The sequence below is a fragment of the Martes martes genome (genome assembly GCF_963455335.1).
Source record: "Martes martes genome assembly, chromosome: 2".
Taxonomy (NCBI): domain Eukaryota; kingdom Metazoa; phylum Chordata; class Mammalia; order Carnivora; family Mustelidae; genus Martes; species Martes martes.
This window is the reverse complement of record NC_137889.1, coordinates 140,080,633-140,094,978: the sequence shown is the minus strand read 5'-3', so window position 1 is coordinate 140,094,978 and position 14,346 is coordinate 140,080,633.

Here is a 14,346-nt window from a genome sequence, read left to right as displayed (position 1 = left end):
TATACTCAGAAAACTATAAAGTACTCATGAAAGAAATTGAGGAAGACACAAAGAAATGGAAAAAAATTCCATGCTCATGGATTGGAAGAACAAATATTGTGAAAATGTCTATTCTACCTAAAGCAATCTACATATTTAATGCAATCCCTGTCTTTCTCTGACTTATTTCACTTAACATAATGCCCTCAGGATTCATCCATGTTGTTACAAATGGCAAGAGCTCCTTCTTTTTATAGCTAACATTCCATAATATATACATACCATATCTTCTAAATCCATTCATCCATCAATGGACACTTGGGCTGCTTCCATATCTTAGCTATTGTAAATAATGCTGCAAATAACATAGGGATGCATGTGTCTTTTCAAGTTCATGCTTTTGTTTTCTTCAGGCAAATACCCAGTAGTAGACTTGCTGCATTATATGATAATTCTATTTTTATATCTTTGGGGAGTCTCTACCCTTTTTCCACAGTGGTTGCACCAGTTTCCATTCCTATTAACAGTGTACAAGGTCACCTTTTCTCCACATATTTGCCAACACTTGTCGTTTCTTGTCTTTCTGATAATAGCCATCCCGACAGGTATGAGATAATATCTCTTCGTGGTTTTGATTTGCATTTCCTTGATAATGAGTGATGTTGAGCATCATTTCATGTGCCTGTTGACCATCTGCATATTTTCTTCAGAAAAACATCTATTCAGATCCTCTGCTCATTTTTTAATCAGATTTTTTTTTTTTTTGCTATTGAGTTGTTTGAATTCCTTATATATTTTGGATATTAATGCCTTACAGGATATATGATTTATAATTCTTTCCCATTCAGTAGGTGGCCTTTTTTCTCTCCCTTTGCAGAACTTTTTTTTTTAGTTTAATCTACTCCCACTTGTTTATTTTTGCTTTGGGGGTCAGATCAATGCTAAGACTGATGTCAAGAAGCTTACCACCTATGTTTTCTTTGAGGATTTTTATGCTTTTGGGTCTTATATTCAAGTCTTTAATCCATTTTGTGTTAATTTTTTTACATGGTGTAAGATAGTGGTCTAGATTCGTTCCTTTGAATGTATCTGTCCAGGTTCCTCAGCACCATTTACCAGAGAGACTGTCATCTCCCTATTGGATATTCTTGCCTCTTTTGTTGTAGATTTATTGGCCATATAATCATAGCTTCATTTCTGGGCTCTCTATTCAGTTCTATTGGCCTATGTGTCTATTTTAATGTCAATATATACTAATATTTTAAAAGGATTTTTGTGTATATACTCATGAGAAATATAGATCTCTTTTTATCTGGTTTGGATACCAGGATAACACTAGTTTCACAAAATAGGAAATATTCCTCCTCTTGCATTTTCTGGAAGATATCATGTGGAATTTGTGTTAATTCTTTAAATAGGTATGCCTGGGTGGCTCGGTCCATAGAGTATGTGTCTCTTGATCTCAGGGTGGTAACTTCAAGCCCCACACTGGGTATAGAGATTACTTAAAAATAAAATCTTAAAAAAAGATCTTTAAATTTGGTAGAATTTGCTAATAAAATTGACTGGACCTGGAGGTTTCTTGTTGGAGAGTTTTAAAATCATGTGTTCAATTTTACCAATATATAGAGTTATTCATATTATCTTGTTTCATACTGGGTAAATTTTGTTTGGTTGTATTTTTTGAAAAATTAATCCATTTTGCCTTATTTGTGAAACCGTTGTGCATATAGTTGTTTGTAGCATTCCCTTATCCTTTTGATGTCTGCAGGATCTGTAGTGATGTCCCCTATTTCATTCCTGATACTGGTAATTTGTGTCTTCTCTCTTTTTTCTTTGTCAGTCTAGACAGTTTTATCAGTGTTATTGATCTTTTTCAATGAACAGCTATTTTTTTCAGTGGGCTTTCTCTGTTTTTAATTTTATTGATTTCTGTTCTTTATTCTTTCCTTTCTTCTGCTTGATTTGGGTTTATTTTGCTTTACTTTGGTACGTTCTCAAGGTGCAATTTTAGATTTTTGCTTTAAGACTTTTCCTTTTTTCTCATGTGTACATTTTTTTGTGCTATGAAATTTCATTCTTCCCCACAGTTCTAACTATATCCCACAAATGTTGACATGTTGTATTTTGTCAAAGAAAAATTGCACCAGAGAGAGTTGAACAGGCAAAGAAGAACTTATTCAAGATTATTGCAATAGGGAAGAGAGATCAAATTCAACTCCAAATACAGCAAGGGCACCTGGGAATTTACGGCCAGTAGGGATGTGGACAGAGTCACTGGGTAGAAAATTACTAGGAGGGACTTGTCCAGGTATGAAGGGTGGGGGGGAATGCTAATTCACTTGCTAAACTCAGCCACAGTGCTTTTCTGTGTTATTTGACTGGAGTAGGTTTTCTGTCTTGCTGGGCTGTCCCCTTCCTGTCCTTTGGCTCAAGAGAGCAGGCTCCTCCCCTCCCTTGCCACCTTGAGAAGGAGGAGCATGTGTGGAGGGTCAGCACTAACTGAGTGCTTTTCCCCACGTGTCTACACTGGGTGATTAAGCTACTGCTTATCCAAGTATTCATCTAAATATGTCCAGTGGCAAACAACAGAAAATCAAACCCAAACTGATCTAAACTATCAAGGTATTCTTCAGCTTACCTAACTTAGAAGTCCAAGGGAGGGCCAGCTTCAGTCAAGATTTGATCTGGCAGCCTAACTTATACAGCAGGTCCAACTTCTGTCCCCCATTTCCAGCTTCTCTTCCTCAGCATCCCAGCAGGTCTTGGCAAAAACTGCTTAGTTTTTTTTGCTCCATACTCTGTACTCCGAACACATCTCTCCATGTCGCTTCCATGGAAGGAGAAGGAAGCATCTTTTGCAGATGCCCTCAGCAAGCATCTCCTTGCATCTTTCAGAAATAGCCTAAGCCCCCTTAAACTAGTCACTGTGGCCACAAGATAGCCTCTGCTGGCTGGCTTAAAGGTGGGGGTCCTTAACGACAATTTGAGTGTCTTTGTTCTAAGGAAGAAGGAAAAGAATACTTGTGGCCCCTGTAGCCAGTGTCTCCACACGTGACAAGATTATGGGTTTTTTCTAGCGATCAGTGCATATGAGAAGTATTGTTCTAATAGGAAATTTTCTGTTCTGTTTCCAGTGTGCCCACCATTCTTAGGTTGTTACTCCTTAAAGATTCTTAGAAAATTTGCCTTCAGGCTCAGGCAGCACCATCCAATGAAGAGTCTTGTTTTCCAGATACAATATTTAAGCCGTATTTCATCATTACCTATATACATGTTAAAGTAGTTAATTTGAACTAATTCTATTCAGGGTCTTTACATTGTTGGCATGTGATTTTGCTGCTTACCTGATGAGGATCTCTCACATAATATCATTGTGCTATCACATTATTTATTATCAAGATTTTCATAAGTCATATAACTATTGCTAACTCTGCACCACTATTTGAAACCCAAGTGAGGTGTTTTTACCTGTATACTTTGTTATTTCAAAGATTAAATATTTTCCAATTTCTATGTAGAATAAAAGGAGCATTCCCCTCATTCTCCAAGGATCACTTCACAGTGGAAGCCCATGGGTGGTGCAGTTGGTTGAGCTTCTGACTCTCAGTTTTGGCTCAGGTCATGATCTCAGGGTCATGAGACTGAGCCCCACGTTGGGCTCTGTGCTCAGCACAGAGTCTGCTTAAGTTTCTCTCACTCTCTTCCTCTGCCCTCTGCTGTCTCTAAAATAAATAAATAAATCTAAAAAAAAAAAAAAAAAAGCTGTAGTGATTTCATCCTTTTATGCCAGATCTGCCTCAGTTTTCCTGGTGGCTCAGGTGGGAGCCCTGGTTTTCTAGCCCCATTGCCAGGTCCTGTGGAGTGTTGCTCCTGGACATTGCTCTTCACTACCCTTCACATCCCACTCACCTTGGTTGTCTTTGCGGGCCCTCCCATTCTCCTGCCCAGCAGCCAGACAGCCTCACAGGCCAGCCACATTCTCTTCTCCGTACCTTATGTCCAGGGCTCCTGGTGTTCTGACCCCTGCCTCCCTCTCCCAATCTCCTCCTGCCCATTCATTCATTCATTCATTCAATAGTTCACTGAGCGCTTCTTATGTGCCAGGCTGTTGAAGGTGTTTCTGCTGAATGCATCACAATCTCTGCCCTTGGGGAGTCTGGGGACTGGAGGGAACAAGCAGACAGCAAAAATACTGAATAAATCCTAATACAAAAGATGATAAAATATTGTGGAAAACACAAAAGTGCAGGGGCAAGGATCAAAAGCACAGGGAAGACAATGCTCGTGAGGGAAGACAGAGAGGCAGTAATGGAGGAGGTGGGGACCGAACTAAAGCTCTCAGGTGAAGGAGTGGGCCACCTGGGACCATAGAGGTGCGAGGAGGTGCAGCTGAGCCCCTTACTCAGCCCCCAGTGCCACACAAGGCGGGCTTCATGCTGGTCTTGCGGCTGCAGATCAGGCCAAGTGCAGGAGTATTAGCCCAGTGCGAACTGCTCTCTTGGGTATGTCTGTGTGGCCCTTACCCTGTTCTCTTCATCAATTGTCCTTTATATGGTTTTGCTGCCGTGGCTTTTACTTGTCTTGTTTTCCTTCATATTCTTAAGAAAAATGATTTCAGGAATTATCTGGCACCGTTTGACAGAACTCCAGAGGCAGCTGAACACTGGTTTGGGGTAGACCTGATTTCAAATTCCAGGTCAATTGCTAACAGTATGACTCTAGCTAGAAACTTCAATTTTCCCATCCATGAAATGATAAAAATAATGTCTTCTTTGCAATATTATTGGGAAGATTATTTCCTTTTCATTTCATTCATTCAACTAATAGGAAGGGTCATAGGTGCTGAGGACCCAGGGGTGATACCACAGACATGGCCTTGCCCTCAGGAGGCCGCATCCTGCTGGAGCACAGGTTTGTTCCTTTGTTCCTGACAGCCCATCAGAGGCACTCATGTGGTGCTTGGAAGCTGCTGCTGCTCTGTCACACACAGATCAGGACAAGGGAAGCCAGCTGTGACCCTCGCTGTGATTATCACTGCCATTTGGCCTCATTCTAGAGGCTCCAAGGAAGTATGCTAGAGACAGGTCTGCCATCATGGTTGCTATATTTCTGCTGCCTCCTTGTAGTGAATCTAGAGTTTGGACCCTTTGGCCACACTGCAGAGGACTGCTGGTGGCCATCTCCAGGCCACATAGTACCTGAGCAGGAGGGCCATGGGACAACAGACCTCTTGGGTGCAACTGCCTTCCCTCAGTGAACTGTTCCTTGCTTGGCATTTTCACTTACGACTACTGACATTTTAACAAATGCCAAATTGTAGGCTTAAAATGTCACCTCTGCACCTTGCCTTTTGCTGAATGTGAAATAAAGGCTGTTAACATTGAATTTTTCTAGATTAGTGCTCTTTTATTTTTTTATTTTTAAGCACACCAAAGTTCACCAGGAAAACAAATGCTAAGAGTGGGCCCAGTTTTTATTACTAGCACTTTTTCTCCGCACCCATAATGGGGGCCAAAGTTGTTGATGGAAGCTGAGAAAAGAGAATCAGGTACAAAGCACAAGGTATTTCCTGTAGTGGGTCTCAGTGTCCCAGAGAATCTGGCTGTGTTTATTTATACAGGGGGCTTGGAAGTGGTTCTCATACCACTTGTGATCTGTACACTAAAGAAAAATTTGTAACCTAGAGGAGAATAAAGTCCCAACTTATTTTTACTTATTATGGTTTAGGAAATTTAAAGCAGTCACCTGATGTATGATCCTGTTGCTTTGTGCTCACTCTGCATTCTGCTCAACAGTGCTCAAAAGGCTTATGGGCCTGGTCCAGACTACTGCAAATTAGGGGGGCCCAGGAGATTAAAATTTTCACTGTGTGTTTATTCAACATAGTACTGGAAGTCCCTGCTACAGCAATCAGACAAGAAAAAAAATAAAAAGCAACCAAACTGATAAGGAAGAAGTAAAACTTTCATTATTTGCAGATGACATGGTACTACATATAGAAAACCCTAAGGATTCCAACATAAAACTATTAGGACTGATGACTGAACTCAGCGAAGTTGCAGGATCAAAAATTAACATATAGAAACCTGTTGCAAAAAAAAAAAGAAAGAAAGAAAGAAACCTGTTGAATTTCTATATATTGATAACCAAGTAGCAGAAAGAGAAATTTAAAAAACAATCTCCTTTACAATTGCACACCCCAAAAAAGAAATACCTAGGAATAAACTTAACCGGGAAAGTGAAAGACCTGTACTCTGAAAACTACATAACATTGATGAAAGAAGTTGGAGAAGACACAAATAAATGGAAAGATATACTATGCTCATGGATTGGAAGAATTAATATTGTTAAAATGCCCATACTACACAGAGCAATCTACAGATTCAGTGCAATTCCTAACAAAATACCAATAACATTTTCCACAGAACTAGAACACATGATACCAAAAGAGCCAAAGCTATTGCCAAAGCATTAGAAGACCCCAAATAGCCAAAGCATTCTTGAGAAAGAAGAACAAAGCTGAAGGTATCACAATTCCAGATCTCAAGATATATTACAAAGCTATTGTAATCAAGACAGCATGGTACTGGTACAGAAATAGGCACATAGATCAAGGGAAGAGAATAGAGAGCCCAGAGATAAACCCACACTTACGTGGTTGATTAATCTGCGACAAAGGGAGCAAGAATATCCAATGGGGTGGGGGGAGTCTCTTCAATAAATGGTGCTGGGAAGATAGATACTACATGTGAAAGACTGAAACTGGACCACAAAATAAAGTTAAAATGGGTTAAAGACAGACGTGAGACCTGAAAGTATAAAAATCCTAGAAGAAAACATAGGCAGTAATCTCCTTGACATCCACTGCTGCCACATTTTTCTACATATGTCTCCTGAGACAAAGGAAACAAAATTAAACTATTGGGATTCCTCCAAAATAAAAAGCTTCTGCCCAGCAAAGGAAATCATCAACAAAATGGAAAAGCAATTTAGTGAATGGAGAGAGGAAATAATATATCTAATAAAGTGATAATAGCTGAAATATAAGGAACTTACACAACTCAATGCCCCCCCCCAAAAAAAACCAGTCCAATAAAAAGTGGACAGAGAACCAAATTGACATTTTTCCAAAGAAGACATACAAATGACCAATATGAAAAGATGCTCAAGGGGCACCTGGGTGGCTCAGTGGGTTAAGCCTCTGCCTTCGGCTCAGGTCATGATCCCAGGGTCCTGGGATTGAGCCCCACATCGGGCTCTCTGCTCAGTGGGGAGCCTGCTTTCCTCTCTTTCTCTGCCTGCCTCTCTGCCTACTTGTGATCTCTGTCTGTCAAATAAATAAATAAAATCTTTAAAAAAAAAAGTTTAAAAAGAAGAAAAGATGCTCAACATCCCTCATCATTGGGGAAATACAAATCAAAACCACAATGAGATACCACCTCACACCTGTCAGAATAGATAAAAAGATAAGAAAAAAGTGTTGATGAGGATGCTGAGATAAAAGACCCTTCATGCACTGTTGGTAGGAGTGTAAATTGGTGCAGCCACTGTGGAAAACAGCATGGAGTTTCCTCAAAAAATTAAAACTAGGAATACCATATGATACGGTAATTCTACTACTGGATATTTACCCAAGATGATGAAAATGCTAATTTGAAAAGACACATGCATCCCTGTGTTCATTTTAGCATGATTTACAAAATAGCCAAGATACGGAAGCAACCCAAGTACCCATCGATAGACGAATGGATAGAGAAGATGCGGTCTGTGTATACAATGGAGTATCACTCCTCCATAGAAAAGAATGAGATCCTGCCATTTGCAACAATGTGGTTGGACCTTGAGGCTATTAAGCTAAGTGAAATAAGTCAGACAGAGACAGATACCGTATGATTTCACTTATATGTGGAATCTAAAAAACCGAACAAACCTGCCCCAAAAAACCCAGACTCTTAAATAGAGGTAATAAATTGTTGGGGAGATGCATGAAATAGATGAAGGGGATTGCAAGTACAAACCCACAGTTACAAAATAAGTCATGCAGATGAAAAGTACAACATGGGGAATATAATCATTATTATCATAATAACGTCTGGTGACAGGTGGGGACTACATTGGTCATGACGAGCACTGGATGATATATGGAATTGTTGAATCACTTTGTTGCACACTTGAAACTAATATAACATTGTATGTTAATTACATACAATTACAAAAAAAAAAAAACTTTTTTTTTTTTTTGGCCACTGAGTGGTCAACATGAGGAGACTAGCTGATGTCAAATACCAGTGACTGACTCTAAGAAGCCAAGCATGCCAATAATACTGCTTTCGCACCGTAACATTTAGATGTTCTCCTCTCATGTCAGCGAGAGGGCCAGCCCCTCCCTTGAGGAGATTAATGGAAGTCCAACCCCACCTGACAGCATTGTATCTGCAAATGGTTTGCCATTTCTTTCTTCTTCCTCAGAAAGGCACAGCTCCTCCTCATAGTAAAATCTGGTTTTGGTTTTGGACAGCATCCATTTGCTAAGTCACGTCTGACTCTGACGCCACCATGGGCGTGTCACAGTCGTGCTTCTGTCTATTCCGGTGTGCTGGGCGCTGCCACCAGGCTTCGCCACATTCAGAAGGTCACTGAATGGGATCTGACTCCTTCCCAGATGTCTTGGGCTCTTGCTGGCTATCACACAGCCCCCACAGTCACTTTATTTCACCCTTGGTCTTTAGGGATAACTCACATACGTGTGCATTCGTGGCTCCCCTTGACAGACACACAGACAGAAAGGTGTGAGTTTTCATGTGTGCATGAGGCTTTAGGGACAGGACTGTCCAATTGTTATTTTCATTACAGAGGCCAGCACAGAAGCTCTGTGACATTTCCTGTGCACAGCTGTGAACAGGAAGCCATGTACATGAGCAGACACAGACCTGCCTGGGACACAGTGCAGCACAGCAATGGGGAAGCCAGTATCCATGAAGAGCTTGGCATGGGCCAACATCCTTCTCAGGATTCTGTTCTGTGAAAGAACCTATTTAACAAAGCAGGCTTTTTTTAAAGTTAGGTATTTAGTGAAGTTTCTATTATCCTGTTATTTTTTATATTGTAAAACATAAAAATGGCATTTAATTATTAAAAGGTTTCTTTCATATTCATCTAAAAATAATCCATTGAAACTTAACATTACTGCTTTCTCAGGACAAAGGGGAAACTTGTTTCTCTCTCTCTTTGGTAAAGTGACTTTCATTAAAGCTAATGTTTCATGGGTCCTGGGAGAAATGATATTAGGAACTGCGTGTTTGTTTGCTGGGTGACCCTGAAACCAGGAGCATTTAGCTGGGTCCATTAGTTACAGTCTGACCTGGTCTTGATTTAACTTTCCATTGGGTAGAGAACAGATCCTATTTTATACAGCTATGACACTGAGATTACTCAAAGTGAGTAAATTTTATAAGTGCTCTTAGGTCAAGAAATTTTTTTTTTCCCCTAGTTAGTTGAGATATTTTCATATAAATGAGTGTTAGATTTTGGCAGTTGCTCTAAATGTTTTATTGTCAAGATGATTTTTTTGTCCTTTATTCTACTCATCTGAGGTATTACATTAATTATTTTTAGATTTTAAACAAACCTTACATTCCTGAGATAAATCCTACTTGGTCATGGTATATAATCCTTTATGTATGTTGTTAGGTCAGTTTGTTAATATTCGGTTGAGAGTTTTGTATCTTTACTTACGGAGGGTGTTTTATTTAATGTCTGGCTTTGGTATCAGGGTAATACTGATAATGGTATACTGATATGGTAATACTGCCATACTAGAAGTATGTTTCATTGTTGAGTTTTGTTAAGAGTTCTTTATATATTTATAAAGAACTATATATATTATACTAGTTATACTAATTATATATAATTATATACTTAAAATTATATATTAATTATGCTAATATTACATATATTATGCTAATATATTATATATACTGAATCCAGTGTGATTTGCAAAAAATTCATCCTAGTACAAGGCTGCTTTTCATTCCCTTAACAACATCCTTCCCAAACCAAAGGTTTTTAAAAGTTTGATGGAGTCAAATTTTTCAAGTTATGCTAATATATTATATATACTGAATCCAGTGTGATTTGCAAAAAATTCAACGTAGTACAAGGCTGCTTTTCATTCCCTTAACAACATCCTTCCCAAACCAAAGGTTTTTAAAAGTTTGATGGAGTCAAATTTTTCAAGTATTTTCTTTCATGGATCATGCTTTTGGTGTGTGTCTAAGAACTCTCTGAGTAACTTAAGGTCACAAGGATTTTCTCTTAAGTTTTCTTCTGAAAGTTTTAGAGTTTTATGTTTTACATTTAGACCTATGATCTATAATTATGGAATCAGCTCATTGAAAGCTCTGAAGTATCCTGCTGGAATTTCTATTGGGATTGGGTTGAATTTGTAGATCAATGTGGGGGTCATTAGCATTTGATATTGAGTATTCTCATCCAAGAACATGATATATCTTTCCTTTTATTTAGGGCTTTGAATTCTCTCATCAGGATTTAGTAGTTTTCAGTGTACAGATTTATACCTAGGTACTTTGCAGTGCTCTTGCAAATGGCATTGTTTAATTTCAATGTCCAACTGTTCATTGGTAATTTGTAGATATGCAATTGATTTTTGTAGGTTGACTTTATATCCTGGTACCTTGGTCAGCTCATTTATTAGGCCCAGGCTTTTTTGTAGTTTCCGTGGGTTACTCTACATAGACAATCATGTCTGCCATGAATAATGGCCATTTTATTTATTTATTTATTTATTTTTAAGATTTTATTTATTTATTTCACAGACAGAGATCACAAGTAGACAGAGAGGCAGGCAGAGAGAGAGAGGGGGAAGCAGGCTCCCCGTGGAGCAGAGAGCCCAATGTGGGGCTCGATCCCAGGACCCTGGGATCATGACCTGAGCTGAAGGCAGAGGCTTTAACCCACTGAGCCACCCAGGTGCCCCTTATTTATTTATTTTTATACTGTATGTTTTATTTCTTTTTCTTGCCTTATCATGCTGGCTTAGACTTCCTCTATTGTGTTGAATAGAGCCCTGGGAGTAGACATCCTTGCCCTGCTCCTGATCCCCAAGGAAATGTTCATTTTAGGTGTTGTCACAGATTCTCTTTGTCCTGTTAGAGAATTATTTTCTATTCTTAGTTTACTGAGAGTAGTTTTTTTTAATCATGAATGGATATCTAATTTTGTCAGATACTTTTTCTGCATCTATTAAAAGCATGTGACTTTTCTTCTTCAGTGTATTTATGTAAGGAATGACACTGATAGATTTTTAAATGTTGAACCAGTCAAGGCTGGGATCTGTAGGATTAACTCTACTTGGTCATGACAGATTGTCCTATTGCCGGATTGATTCGTTTTTATTTTGTTTAGGATTGTTTCTGTCTATATTCTTGAGGGATATTGGTCTGTAGTTTTCTTGAAGTGTCTTTGTCTGGTTCTGCTATTAGGGTATTACTTGCCTCATAAAATGAGTGAGAAAATATTCCTTTCTCTTTTATTTTCTAGTAAAGATCATGTAGAATTGATATTATTTATTCCTTATATATTTAGTAGAATTCACCATTGAAACTATCTGGACTTGGAATTTTATTAATGGAAAGGTCCTTAACTACAGAGTCAATTTCTGTAGTAGACGTAGGTTATCCAGATTTTCTGTTCTTTTCTTGAGTGAATTTTGGTAGTTTGTGTCTTTTAAGGAACTGGCCCCCTTCATCTTGTTGAATTTATAGGCATATTATGCTCATAGAGTTTCTTTATTGTGCCTAGTGTCTGTGTGATCTGTGATGATATCTGCCTTTCATTTCTTGAAATTGATCATTTTTGCCTTTTTTTCTTTCAACAGTTTACATAGAGGTTTACATAGACCAATCTTATTGGTCTTCTTTAAGAACCAGATTTGGGCTTCACTGATTCTTCTGTACAGTTGACCCTTGAACAACACAAAGGTTAGGGCACTGACCCCCTGCACAGGAGAAAATTCACTTATGACTTTCGGGCCCCTAAAAACTTAACTACTGATAGATTACTGTTGACCAGAATCCTTACTGATAACATAAACAGTTGACTAATGGGTATTTTGTATATATTATGCATTATATGCTGTATTCTTAAAATAATTCTAATTTACAATAGTAAGCTAGAAAAAATGAAATGTTATTAAGAAAATCATAAGGAACGGGGCGCCTGGGTGGCTCAGTGGGTTAAAGCCTCTGCCTTCGGCTTGGGTTGTGATCTCAGGGTCCTGGGATCAAGTCCCACATCGGGCTCTCTGCTCAGCGGGGAGCCTGCTTCGCCTCCCTCCCTACACCCTCCTCACCGTCTGCCACTCTGCCTGCCTTTCTGCCTACTTGTGATCTCTGTCTGTCAAATAAATAAATAAAATCTTAAAAAAAAAAAAAAAGAAAATCATAAGGAAAAGAAAATACATCTGCAGTACTGTCCTGTATCTTTCTTTTTTTTTTTTAAGATTTTATTTTTATTTATTTGACAGAGAAAGAGAGATCACAAGCAGGCTGAGAGGCAGGCAGAGAGAGAGGGAAGCAGGCTACCTGCTGAGCAGACAGCCCGATGCGGGACTTGATCCTAGGACCCTGAGATCAGGACCTGAGCCGAAGGCTGAGTCTTAACCCACTGAGCCACCCAGGCGCCCTGTCCATATTTTTCAAAAACATTCTCTGTGTAAGTAGATCTGTGTAGTTCAAACCCATGTTGTCCAAGGGTCAGCAGTTATTGCTTTTCTGTTTTAAATTTCATTAATTTCAGATCTTTGTTATTTTTCCATTACTTGTATTAGACTTAATTTGTTCTTCTTTTTCTAGGTCCTCCAGGTAGACGCTTAAATTATTGATTTGAGACCTTTCTTTTTCTCCAATATAAACATTTTAATGCTATAACTTTACCTGTAAGTACTGCTTTAGCTACATCTCATGGATTTTGATACTATGTGTTTTCTTTTGCATTCTGTTCAACATATTTTCTAAGTTCTCTTGAGACTTCTACTTTGACTCCTGGCTAATTAAGAGTTATGTTGTTTACTATCCAACTGTTTGTGAATTTTCCAGATAGCTTTCTGTTACTGATTCTTGGTTTACCTTCATTATGGTCAGAGAACATACTTTGAGTGATTTTAATTTTTCTAAAATTGCTTGTTTTGCAACCTATGGTATCATCTACCTTGAACAGTGTTTCATGTGTGTTCTGCTGTCTCTGGATCTAGTGTTCTATAAATGTCAATTAGGTCAAGCTGGTTGATAGTATTCAGGTCTTCTGTATCCTTGCTGATTTTATCTCTCATTCCTACATATTACTGAGAGAGGAGTGTGTTTACAACTCTAAGTGTAACTGTGGGTCTGTTTCTCACTGCAGGTCTGTCAGTTCTTGCTTTGTATACTTTTAAATTCTGTCATTAGATGTGTGCACATTTAGAATTGACATTTCCTTGTAAATTCACCTTTTTATCATTCTGTGATATCCTGTGTATGCATGGTAAATTCCCTTTTGAATGCTGCTTTGTCTTATGTTAATAGAGCCGCTGCAGATTCCTCCTAATCGGTATTTGCATGGCATCTCCTCTTTCACCCATTTACTTGTAATCCATCTAAATCTTACTAAAGTGGATTTCTCATAGACAACATAGTTGGGTCTTACATTCCTGCACTCAAACTCTGTTTTTAATTGGTGTGTTTAAAGTATTTAAGCATAATGTGATTACTGTTCGTGTTGGATTTGGGTTGCCATTTTGGTTTTCTATTAGTTCTTTCCGTTTTTGTTCTTCTGTTTCCTCTCTCCTGCTTTTCTCTGAATTATTGAATAATTTTTAGAATTCCATTTCAATTTGGGTATTGGGCCTTTTGCTACCTCTCACTGTATAATATTTCTTTTAAAGATTTCATTTATTTATTTGACAGACAGAGATCACAAGTAGGCAGAGAGCCAGGCAGAGAGAGCGGGGGAAGCAGGCTCCCCACTGAGCAGAGAGCCCGACGTGGGACTCTATCCCAGAACCCTGAGATCATGACCTGAGCCGAAGGCAGAGGCTTTAACCCACTGAGCCACCCAGGCACCCCACACCGTATAATATATTTTAGAGATTTATTTATTTAGAGAGAAAGAGAGCATAAGGAGGGGGAGGGGCAGAGGGAGAGGAGAATTTCAAGCAGACTCGTCACTGAGCACAGAGCCCAATGTGGGGTTTGATCTCACAACTCTGAGATTGTACCCCAAGCCAAAACTAAGAGTTCACCACCTAACTGACTGAGTCACCCAGGGGCCTCAGGGGCCCCTCATGATATGCTTTTTAGTGATGGCTGC